Raw genomic sequence first — 12,818 nt, forward strand, 5'->3', positions numbered from 1 at the left:
ATCCATCACAAAGCGAAAAAAGTGGTCCAACTAAAACATTCATATTTTTTCACGTACTACACGAATAAGTAATAAAAAATGTAGCTTCCTATTTAGAAAAACGCAGCTGATATCCGTTTGAACTATGGTAGGGCCATCTAGCGGGCCAACCATAGCGCCATCTGGTTCCCCCTTTCAAGCTAGACAAGTTTCGTTCTTTGTCGTTTTTTCATTTGACGCTTATTTCGTGAGATATTTGGCCTGGTCACAATCAATGGACCACCCTGTATAGTAAATTTATTAGCATTTACTAATGCACAGTCTGTGAATTATCAGTACTTAATTTCTTTGCTGATGACTGTTTCACACCTTTGGATCTATACAACGAGTGTTTTTTTCGGTTTTTAACGCACACATTTCTACTCTGTTGTATGAATTCTCTAATTATATTCTCCAATAATTCATCTTTTATAAAATCCATTTTTTTATTGACGCCTAGGATATGATAAATGTTATTATCAGTGAAACCTAAAGCGTCAACCCACCTAGGCACATAATTTTAATGCCATAAATATTTGAGATAGTTACTTTTTTTCCTAAAATTTCTTCTAAATATTCCCATACTTGAAACCTACAACAAGTGCCCTAGAAACATCTAAAAAAGACCATTCCAAAGCTATGGATTTATCAGATAATGTTCCTTCTATTTAACTCAACAGCATCCAAATTTTCCCTAAATACGAAACTTCTCTTCAAATTCAGTCTTGCAATGAGAGCAGCAGCTTAATATCTACCTTCCCAATGCATTGCTAACATCACATCACTCATTTTTCGCCCAGTATGTTTAGTTGTTGTAAAGACTGTAATTCATTACCTTAAGATTATAATTCATTAGTTTCGAAATTTACATTTATAAGTTTCTCAGAATCATTACCGATATACGGTTCCATCCAGGGAAGTTGATACTATCCAATGAATTTCTATTAGAATCAGATTGCTGTTAGACTCTGCTTTGAATTACTGCAGCGAATCAAATAACTGTTTATTGTATAATGTGGAAATCAGTTTCTTTAGAACTCCTGATTAGTTTATACTTTGTGGTGATATAATTTTCTCTGGGTATAATAGTAGATCAGAGTGAAGTTCATGAATATTTTCTGCTTAGTCAAGCTTTAGATCTAAAATATCTAGTATGGTCACTACGTCAACGATGTCCACAGACAGCAATTAGAGAGTGATACGTATTGCATCATATCCCAGTCATAGTGACTATTAGCATTGAGGTATGTAATATAAGATTCATAGTTATTTTCATTATAATCAGCCATGAATATATTGTACGCAACAACACATCTATGTGAGGAGTGGACAATACCACCTGTGACGTTATGCTCAGCAAGCTGTAATTGTTCTGTGTATGAGCTACAATTTTACTTTATCAGTTTTGAAGAAAGCATCACACTCTAAATAACATGGAGTCGCATAATAAGCTGGATCAGATATAGTGCCCAGAAATTTTCGGAAACATCAGCCAATAGCGAGAAATTGATTTTCAAATATAAGTCAGAGTCCTCTAATGCCTTGCATTCAAATAAACACCAAACTTTCATGGTATTTGGTATTCATACTCTTTGAAAGTGTTACACAAGTCGGCAGGTTGTTGATGACGTCAACTGACGGCAACTGTTCCTCCAACAAAACGGATTTATCAGTTACATACTCATGTGGGAACACACCTTTCTTATTAAACAGACTAAACAGTTCACTTTTGGGGAAATACTTTATTGTTACTTTAACTAATCAGGTTTTGAATATGGGCCACATTTTGGGAGCCAGCACACCAGAAAGTTGAAAGACTCTACATAACGAAATTGTATGGCACAATGATGCTCCACTGTGATAGATTTAGTAAGTGTTTTATACTTTTCCAAGTTTGTCGCAATTACGGAAACTTGATATAGATTTATTTTCATCATTTTATTATATTTTTCTTCCACTCGTCTGCATAGGGTCATAATTATAAATATCATAATCGACAGATTGTGAAACACAACAGGTACTGTAAAATTAGGTCTATGTTTAAATTTCAGGTACCATGTGCAGCTCCTCAAAAGCTAACTGTGAAACGACAGCAATATCCATGTTTCTCAAATCAGTTTACTTGAAGCGTTCCTTGAGTGGTAGGGCAAGAAGGGAATGCATCCAGAAGGTGATGACATCAGCATCAGTGCTTTATCAGCAATATCATATTGCAGCTGAGACAATTGCCCTTGTTATATTTCGTAGCAGTATCAGCACTAACTTTTCATTTCGGGAACCAATGCTAAGGCCAAAGGAGTTAGGGGTATGGGGAGGGCACCTCGTCCCCCCCCCCCTCCCCACTGTGTCCTTGCTCAGTAGCCAAATACCATAATGTATCAGTTATGTCAAGTATATGTGCATTACTGACTTCCAAAATTTGCTTAGGGACTTGAGTTAACGAGCATTGCGCTCTCATTTAAATATATGGCCGAAAGAGTCAGCCTACAGGAATTGTGAAACGAACCCTGTCGCCCAGGACCACGTGCCACATAGGGCGCAGATTCAGATTGAGGCCTAAGCGCTGTAGTGTGCGAATGAGACAGACGAGAATCTACATCATAGGGAAACCCAGTAGAAGGCTTTTGTGGCCAAGGAGACGTAACAGTGTTAAATATGGCGGACCTAAGATCGCCCATAAAGAGAAACATATATGAAAACTATTAAAATTTGTAGGAATGCAGGGAATCACGCCACAGTAATTTTAATCTGCCATCCTCCATAAATTTTCATGGTGACCCCAATAAAATAAATAAAACTTGATCATATCTGTAATAGTTTAGAATTTACTGTTAAAGTGAAATTAACAAATTTTGTAACAATGTCCTGAGTGTTAAAATATCAACGCTTTGTTCGACCATAGCGATCGATATTTCATATAGAAGCGCATCATTAAACTGACACATGTTGTAAATATCAACACTGTAACATCATTTGTTTAAAAGATATAGCAAATTTAAATTATCAGTATTTTCAGTTAGGCATCAGATCATCATTTCCTCTACACAAAACACATTCAACGATGACAGCATGACAGGTTATTGAATCATTAGGTAATAGAATATTTGTTGTAAAGTTTCAAAATTTCTTTTAAGGTCAAATTGGACTCTCAAACTCAGAAAGATTCTAGTTTTTTACACAAGAAGTCTGCAGCATTGGTTGAATACGACTATGATGTCATTATACAGCGATTAGACGTATTCTTACTGCTCATATACATTTCTGTGTCCTCATCTGACTTGGTAAGTTGGAATTTATAGATAAGTGAGATTTTTATCTTAAGTGACCTATTGAAATCTGTATCTGTTGCTGCAGACCAGAAGAGATGCGTGAAGTAAGTCCTTGGGATCCTTAAACCCTTAATGATCGGATATTATGCCAGAGCATGTCTGACTTTTAAAAGCAAATTTCACACAAATCCATTCAAGAGTATCATCGCTGATATTAAAGCATTTTGCAGATGGTTCATTCACTGCTTATAACTATTTATTACTGAACTATCTGTAGCAGCTCCTTTTATTCACCAAAACTTTGCAAGTGAAGATGTCACAGTATTCTGGAATTTCGTGACTATGCTTTGTAACTGCAAGAAGGTGATTCTCTAAAGCTATATGAACACTTACACACAAAAAATTAAGACTATATTGATAGAAACATCGTTTACACTGACATTTTGAAGCTGAAAAGAGTTCTGTGTGTTCACAAAACCTCTGGATGACACGCACAAGCAGGATAGCCTACTGTGGCAGTAACATCAGTGATTTACTGCTAGTGGCTGGCTTGCTCTTAATAGCTACCTTCCTGTTCAGTGACCAAGGTCTCAGACAAGTAAAACTTGTTGAGATGTGTACTTGTGCTTTCATAGAATGCTTGACGTAATCTCAAAGCATTTTACATTTCGTCGAGTTGACTAAAATTCAAGTGCAAGAAGCATTTTCTTCGCAACCTGTGAGCTGTGTCACTTCATGCAACAGGAACAAATGCCACATCGTGTCTAGTGGCATCAAGAACCACAAACCGTTAAGGACTGGTACATCTCTCAAAAATAAAAGGTGGATGTTCAAAAATTAAAGTGCATCATATCTGGCTGGAAATCCTGTTATTTATTTTCGGTCAAAGGGAAAACCGACATTGAGACTGTCTATGTCAGCTGTCCTATCATCGTTTACAATCGCGTTGCTGTTTTTTGGTACTCTTCTTGCACAAAAAATTCGGAGATTGATGTTAGGTAATCATATACATCAGTTATGCCAAAATTTCCAACAAAAACTTGCTTTACATCGATGTCCATAAGATAACAATTGTCCACACAGAGTTGCTGAAATATACCAGGCAGCTTATCCATTAGTACAGCCACTTTAACGTTAACCAATTCCATATAATTTTTGTATTTTCTAGAGATGGTCTCCAGTGATTCCTTGCCTATTTTTTCCAATATTCTTCTTGCTGTCACATTATCGTGCCCATGTGGGTGGGATGATAGTTTACCTTTACGCTGTGTCTCGTAGATATGTGAAAGGAGAATATACCATTAAATTAAGGTGACCATATTTTCTAGACTCAAATTCGGGACATTAACATATTTCCTATGCCCAAATCCGGGACACATTAAAAATTTTGCAAAATAGGCTACACTTCTTTATTTATTTATTATATGAGAAGAAGGTTTCAATTAAATGTAATAAATACAAAATAACAATTAAATTTGTTACAAAGAGAAGCACATTTACGTTTTATTAATACCTTCTAAGATGAATGAGTGTGATCAGGGCAACTGTATTTATCAGTGCTGTGAATTTTCTGTATCAAGTCTGTATTTTTCAACAACATATGAAAAAACTTGACACAAGTTTCATCATAATTTATTCTACTTACTAACATTGCTTTCATGGTTTTTACAGCCAACTGTGTTTTGTCAGTTGTCCATATATTGTTCATGTGGAAAAATACCCTTTCAGTAGCAGCATTAGTGCCAGGAAGGCACAAAAGAAAATCCCCCATCTTGAGTACATTTGAGAATGGCACATGATTCTGGCTGAAATGAGAAATCATCTCAACCCATTTCTGACCTGGAACAGTGTTGTTAGCAGTCCATTCAATGATTTTCTCAGTGGTTACAAACTGTTTGACACTGACATACTCATCATACATTACATTTTCTGCAAACTGAACGTATGGCACTGTTTCGCTAACTAGAGAAGAAGTTCTTTCAATGTCGTCCCATACAGGTATCTGATTCAAGGTAACCTTATTGTAGCAGTCCAAGTTCTGGAAACTTTTTTCGGTCCACTTTTTTAAGTAGGATAGAGCAGTTTCATAGAAAAATAATACAGCACCATGAAAACTCTTTACCTCTGCTGGAAGAGCAGACCTAGCTCTGTTTCAAGAGTTTCAAGAATTGTTTTAACTCTTGAGGGAAGGAACTGGTCTTCAATTTTGGACTGCAATGTAGTTTTCAACTTACTAATGCAATCAGCCACTTCAAATATAGTGACTGTCTATCCTTCAACTTTTGTAACTGCTTCATGAAATGATGAAGTCTGACTATGAACAAAGTATAGCCATACTTCAGACAAAGGGTTTTGAAAGAAGTTTTGAATTAACAATGGACACTTTTTCAGATTGGAAGTATGATTTCAGTGGTTTAAACATTTTTATAACTCGTTCAACACCAGGCAACAGTGCTAACCATCTTGTTTGAGCATAACCCAAAATCATTGCAAAATCTGTTTCAACAAAGCTGCAAAAGTCCTTCAGAGTTTCAACTATCACAGTGTATGATTTTAAATACAGAAATAGTTTGGAAACTACCATTTTTATATCTACAGGCAAAATATCAGTAGCTGCTCGAACAGTATTATGCAGTATATGAGCAGCACAACCATCCCCTATCAGTCTATGACCGAGTTCCACTTGTAGTTTAGTAAAAACATTATTCTGACCTTTTCTTTCAGCACCTCCAAAATTGCAATTAGTGTTATCAGCACACAGTCCAACAACTTTTTCTTCTAGGCTGTTTTTTCTGAGGCAGTCTGTTAAATAGCCACTGACAATAGTAGATGTTTCCCCAGGCAACGATTTTAATTGTAATAATCTTACTTTTACACCAGTTTTGCAATCAAAATATCTGGCGAGGATAGGAAAGACCTTAATCTCTTTGTGCATCAGTCAGAAGTAAAATAAATGTAATTTTTTCTAAATCAGGTCGCAACATATCTAATGCATGAGGAGCTAACACATTCACAATTATTGCCTCTGTTTTTGTACGTGCACAAGCAAATTTAAGCTCTAATGTCGCTTGAAGAAGTTTCGATGGACAGTGCATAGATCTGAAACTATGATTGTGCTGAATTGTATGATACGCAAGAACGCGCTCGGTTGCAACTAACCTCTGCTCCTGACCACAAAGTTTCTCTGATGTAAAAAATGACTTTAATGTTGCACTAGACGCTGCTGCAGAGACTGCTCTTTTATGTTTGTCACTTTTTAAATGTAGTTGTATGTCACCACATCCACTGTGACTTAGTGAGATACTAGAAGCACATGAGTTACACCTCACTTTTCCTTTTGAGTCCGAAGAACTAGTGTCACTGATGAATGGAAATTCTTTCTGCAATTGTTCATTGAAGGAGCACTTGCGCTTCTTTGAACTCATTCTTGCGAAGAAGTATTGTTATTGTTATTGACTAGCAAAAACAACTAAACTTATCAAACGTAATATACCGTAACACGACGTAACACAAAATTCAAGCTGATATAACTTGGCGCACACAGATGACAAATGGTAGTATTATAGAGACCAGCATATACTGCGTTGGCGACGCCAAAGTCAACGAGAGCGTACATTACTGTTCGTCTGTTCGAGTTACTTCGTATTTCGTCTGCATGTTTGCCATAAAACCTCCTCTGCCTCTTCCATGGATATCAGAAAATATGCAGATTTCTTCCTTCTTCTGTTCGAGTTACGGTTAGAACTGTTTCGACCGCGCCAATGCGTTCGAGTGCGATTTTTTCCCAGTTGCCGAGGTCTCTGACTGCCCATTAGCTGTTCGAGCTGCGGCCAACACGTGTTTGCACAATAGAAACAGTTTGATAACGGTTTCAACAATTTGTCTTACCCTCTTGTCAAACAATTTCCCACCACAATTAAAACTAATAATAAAATATACCGATACAGGTGAAATGAATGTCTAATTCGGGACAAATTGGGTCATGATTGTTAATTTCGGGACAAACAGGTGTCCCGAATTACCTTTGAAAAAATTCAGGACAGACACACAAAAATCGGGACTGTCCCGAAAAAACGGGACGGATGGTCACCTTAATTAAATCCACTGCACGTTTCCTTCTTTAACGCCACAGTGCATCCCTTTTCTAATATAGTTCTTGGCTGTCCACTAGAACACAGCAGCCCCTCTCCGCTCCCCTTCCCACCCATTGGTAGCAACCTGATACATATCCAACACCCATCTCCATAGTAAGAGAAATAACACGACAAGAAGTCTCGGAGCCGGCCAGAGTGGCCGAGCGGTTCTAGGCGCTTCAAGCTGGAACCGCGCGACCGCTACGGTCGCAGGTTCGAATCATGCCTCGGGCATGGATATGTGTGATGTCCTTAGTTAGGTTTAAGTAGTTCTAAGTTCTAGGGGACTGATGACCTCAGCTGTTAAGTCCCATAGTGCTCAGAGCCATTTGAACCATTTTTTGAAGTCTCGGACTGTCTGATCCCTTTCTGTCTGAGCACACCTTCATGTCATAGCACAGTCCGCAGACATTACAGGTATGTGGCTAGAAGGGAGCGTTGGGGCGGAAGTCTGCATCTCTGTAATATGAAGCATAAAACATGTATAATTCTGAACACCTCAAAAATCTTGACTTGTGTGAGATCTTGGTAACCAAACACACAGACACATCTTAGCACCATCCCCTTGACGTCACAAGCATGCGGCGAGAGAGCGGTGGTAGGGACGGGAAGGGGTGGGGCACAGATAGCATGTGACATCAGGGAGATTTTTTCCCGATCGAGGACGTCGTTCTCTACAATATTGTCAAATATAGATACTGCTAAATTAGGACTAATTCCCACAAAAGAATATATTCCGCAGTACTAAGAAAAAGAAACAATGTACCGAACAGACTTAAACCATTCCCTATTTCAGAAATTACTCCTTTAAGTGCAGTTAATGTATCAGGCATATGCAGAGGGAAACTGTAAATGGAAGGGGTCGAAATTAAAATGTACAAACAGAAGTATTTGGCGAAAACAACTGCCACGAAGGAAGAACCTACTGGAAAAAGAACAAGCCACTGCAGATGTGCAAATAAGACGCATAAAAGGGCTACGAGAAGCTGGATGTTCCTTCTGTGATATTACATAAAGACACAGCAGGAATGTAGCCACTATACATGACTGCTGACAGTGGTGGTCACGAGAAGGTACAGTCGCAAGAAAACTGGGCTCCGGTCGGCCACGTCACATTACCGAGAGGGGAGAGCATCGAGTTTGGTTTTTGGCTCTGGCACATCGTACTGAATTGCAGCAGCAATTTGAGCAGCGGTTGGCGCCACAGGGACACAACGAACTGTTACGAATTGGTTACTTCAAGGACAGCTGCTAGCCAGACGCCCTGTAGCTTGGATTCCACTGACCGCAAACCACTGCCATTTGTGACTTCAGTGATGGTTCAAAAATGGTTCAAATGGCTCTGGGCACTATGGGACTTAACTACTGTGGTCATCAGTCCCCTAGAACTTAGAACTACTTAAACCCAACTAACCTAAGGACATCAGACACATCCATGCCCGAGGCAGGATTCGAACCTGCGACCGTAGCAGTCGCGCGGTTCCGGACTGCGCGCCTAGAACCGCTAGAACACCGCGGCCGGCTGACTTCAGTGATGCCAAGCGAGAGTTCATTGGAGAGAAGGGTGGAGGTCAATGTGTTTTCTGAGGAAAGATGGTTCTGTCTCGTCGCTAGTGATGGCCCTGTGATGATTAGTACGAGGCCAGTTGAGGGTCTGGAATCAACCTGTCTGCGTGCTAGGCACACTGGACCAACACCTGAAGTTATGGGCTGGGATGCGACTTCGTTTGACAGCAGGAGTGCTCTCGTGGCTATTCCACGAACCATGACTGCAAATTTGTACATAAGTCTGGTGCTTCGACCTGTTTCGCTGCCATTCATGAACAACATTCCAGGGAGTGTTGTGTTTTCCAACAGGATAATTCTCGCCCACATACTGTTGTTGTAACCCAACACGCTCAACATACTTTGTTGTCAGAGCTCAGGTCTGATCCGTGTTTTATTAATGATTAGTTTTGTAGTCCTAATCAGGAGGCCTGACAATAGAAGCTTTGTTAAGACGAAATAAGCTTTACTTGCTGCAATTAGTCTTTGCTTTACTTCATTTGAGGTATCGTTTAGGCTGGTTACAATCGAATCCAGGTACTCGAAATGACCGACTCTTTCAAAGGTGTAACTACCCATCGTTATTTCCGCTGGCATGTTCTTCTTGTCCGCTTTCCCAGTAGCTAGGTATTTTGTTTTCCGCTCATTAATATTTAGTCCTATATTCCTGCCGGTCTTTTCAAGTGCAGTGAGTGTTTCTTTGATTGCCGCCAGAGTTATTGCTGTTATGTCGACGTCGTCTATATAGGCTAGTATTTGCACAGATTTATGAAAAATCGTTCCCTTGTTCAAGATATTTGCTTCACTTATCACCTTCTCCAATGCGGTGTTGAATAGGAGGCATGACAGGTCATCACCATGCCGTACTACATTTTTAATTTCCCAAATACTGGACAACATTCCTCCAGTTTTTATTCAATTTTCATTCTTAATACCCCTATCAGTCTGTTTGGGATACCCAATTCACCTAGAGCTTGATATAGTTGCTCTCTGTCTATACTATCGCATGCTGCTTTAAAATCAATAAAAAAGATGGCATGTTCCGACCCCATGTTCCTTTGTTTTTTCTAGAACTTGTCTTGGGGTAAATATCTGGTCGATAATTGACTTATTGGGGATAAATCCATATTGGTACGGCCCCGTTTCCCTCTGTGTTATTGGAAGGAGTCAGTTCGTACAGTACGTTAGAGAGGATTTTATATCCCAGATTAAGCAGTGTCATCCCTGTGTAGTTACCACATTCCATCTGGTCTCCTTTCTTATACACTGCCGTTTGTGAAAAGTGCAACACCGAGAAGGAATTACCCTAATAGCGCCACACATGGTGGAAATGGCGACGGGTGTGCAAGCAGTACGTGATACATTTTGCAGCGAGATGGGGTACACGTAGGCCGAGCTGAGCCGTCTCGTGTCGGTCCGACAGGGTCGTTGTTGCACCTAGTAAAGTCGGTTCAGAGCTGTCACACAACCTGGAAGCACTACAGTAAGTGCCAGTATGCCTCGTCGACGTCAAAGGGAGCCATATCGGCATGTGAGCGAGTTCGAACGCGACAGGATGATCGGTATCCGGGAAACGGGGTTGTTATAAAAAATGGCTCTGAGTACTATGGGACTTAACATCTATGGTCATCAGTCCCCTAGAACTACTCAAACCTAACTAACCTAAGGACAGCACACAACACCCAGCCATCACGAGGCAGAGAAAATCCCTGACCCCGCCGGGAATCGAACCCGGGAACCCGGGCGTGGGAAGCGAGAACGGTACCGCACGACCAAGAGATGCTGGTGGGGGGGGGGGGGGGGGTTGTTATACCGCGACATTTCGGCTCGCACAGGGCATGCTGTGAATAGGGGAAGGTCATACGCAGCGACGAGCGGGAACTGAACCACGGAACATGAGGACAGCACGGGATGGCCGCCATGTTCTTCGCATGGCCATTACGGACCGTACAGCGTCATCCATAGCGTTGGCTCATCGCTGGAGCACTGCAACAGGTTTGAACTTGTCTGCATTGACGGTTTGTCACCGTCTGCTGCAGGATGGACTGCTTGCACGCATGCCATTATATCGGCTTCCATTGTCCAGAAACCACAAGCTCCTCCGACTGCAATGGGCAATTGAGCACCGACACTAGGGTGCTGAGTGGCAACACGTAATCTTTTCGGATGAGTCCCGCTTCAACGTGTCCTGCAGAGAGGGCCGCATACGTGTCCGCCGGTACCGTGGTGAGAGCAACCTGGAGGGCTGCATTGTGGAGCGGCATAGCGGGCAAACACCAGGTTTGATGGTTTGGGGAGCCATTGGTTACAAAAACCGATCTCGCCTCGTACGTATTGCGGGCATTTTGAACAGCAACCGGTACCTAACGGAGGTTGTGAAGCCTGAGGTACTTCCCCTGTTTCAGGCATCTCCACAGGCCACATTTCAACAGGACAATGCCCGGCCACATATTGCGAGGAATGTACGGGCCTTCTTCGAAGAGCGACGGGTACCATTGCTTCTCTGGTCTGCATGTTCGCCAGACATGTCAGCCATCGAACATGCCTGGGATATGGTTGGTCGGCACCTGGTGTGTCACGGTCCTCCAGTAACTGGTGTCACGGATTTGTGGGCTCGGATACAAACTGCGTGGAGGGAAACCCCTCAGGAACGTATTCAGAACCTTACTGCTTCAATGCAACAGCGTACAGCAGCTCTAATTGCAGCGCAAGGTGGCCACAAGACATACTGAATAGTAGGGCTCAGAGGACTTGTACAGATTTGAAAAGGTAATCATTTGTTACTTGTTATGTACCTGACCTGTGGTATTAAATTAATTGAATTCATGCGTTTCCTTCTTGGTGTTGTAATTTCCACAAACGGCGGTGTTTATAGAGCAAATAATTCCCTCTTTCCAGGATTGACGCTTTTCCTCTTCTTTCCATAATGGTTTAGCCAGTGTCAGGATGTTCAGTGTTCATTTCCAGTTCAGAGTCTCGTTTCTTGGAAAATTCTGCTGGAATGCTGTCTGTTGTTCTTTAATTTCCTCATTTCAGTTCTCAGCTATACTAAGTTAGGTGGGTCAAAACTGTTATCTGAGTCCTCTTCCTCCTGTATTTGTGTTGGGTTCCTTGGTACACCTGGTATCGGATTAAGGAGTTTATCAAACTAGCGACGCCACCTCTCACATATCTCCTTCCCTTCACTTATAATTTCGCCATTCTCATCTTTTATTAAACTTATTCTGCCCTTGAAAGGTTTCCATGCCTTATTCACCTCCCTGTAAAATTTCCTTGCCTTGTTTGCACTTCTTAGAAGTTCCATTTCTTCAATATTTGCCTTCATCCACTCTCTCTTTTCCTTTTATGGGTGCTTTTTTCAATTCTACTTTTTTCTTTATATTCTTCTATTATCCTCCTGGTATAACGTGGTTGTAATGTCCTTCTCTATGCTTCATTTTTATCATTTGTTACTGTTTCACATTCGTTATGAAACCATGAGGTTCTTGTTTGCTTTATGGTATTCACAAGTATCTCGATTGCTGCTGTCCACACTGTCTTTTTTATCTTTTCCTGTTGATCTTCAATGTTGTTACATTCTCCAGCGTTTTCAAGGGCCTGGATTATTCTCTCCTGGTATCTTTCCCTTGCTTCCTCTGGTTGTAAAGCTGTGATGTTATATTTCTGAGTCTTGGGCCTGGTTCCTTTCTCTGAGGTGCATATTTTTGCCCTCACCCGTGCCCGTGCCACAGGAAGTGGGTTGCATCAGTTAGAACACGGTCGATCTGATTTATTGCATCTTCATCTAGTGGTGTTCATGTTACCTTATGTATTTCCTTGTGTGGGAACAATGCTAGGCGTATCGCCATGTTTC

The sequence above is a fragment of the Schistocerca americana genome, chromosome 3 (genome assembly GCF_021461395.2).
Source record: "Schistocerca americana isolate TAMUIC-IGC-003095 chromosome 3, iqSchAmer2.1, whole genome shotgun sequence".
Taxonomy (NCBI): domain Eukaryota; kingdom Metazoa; phylum Arthropoda; class Insecta; order Orthoptera; family Acrididae; genus Schistocerca; species Schistocerca americana.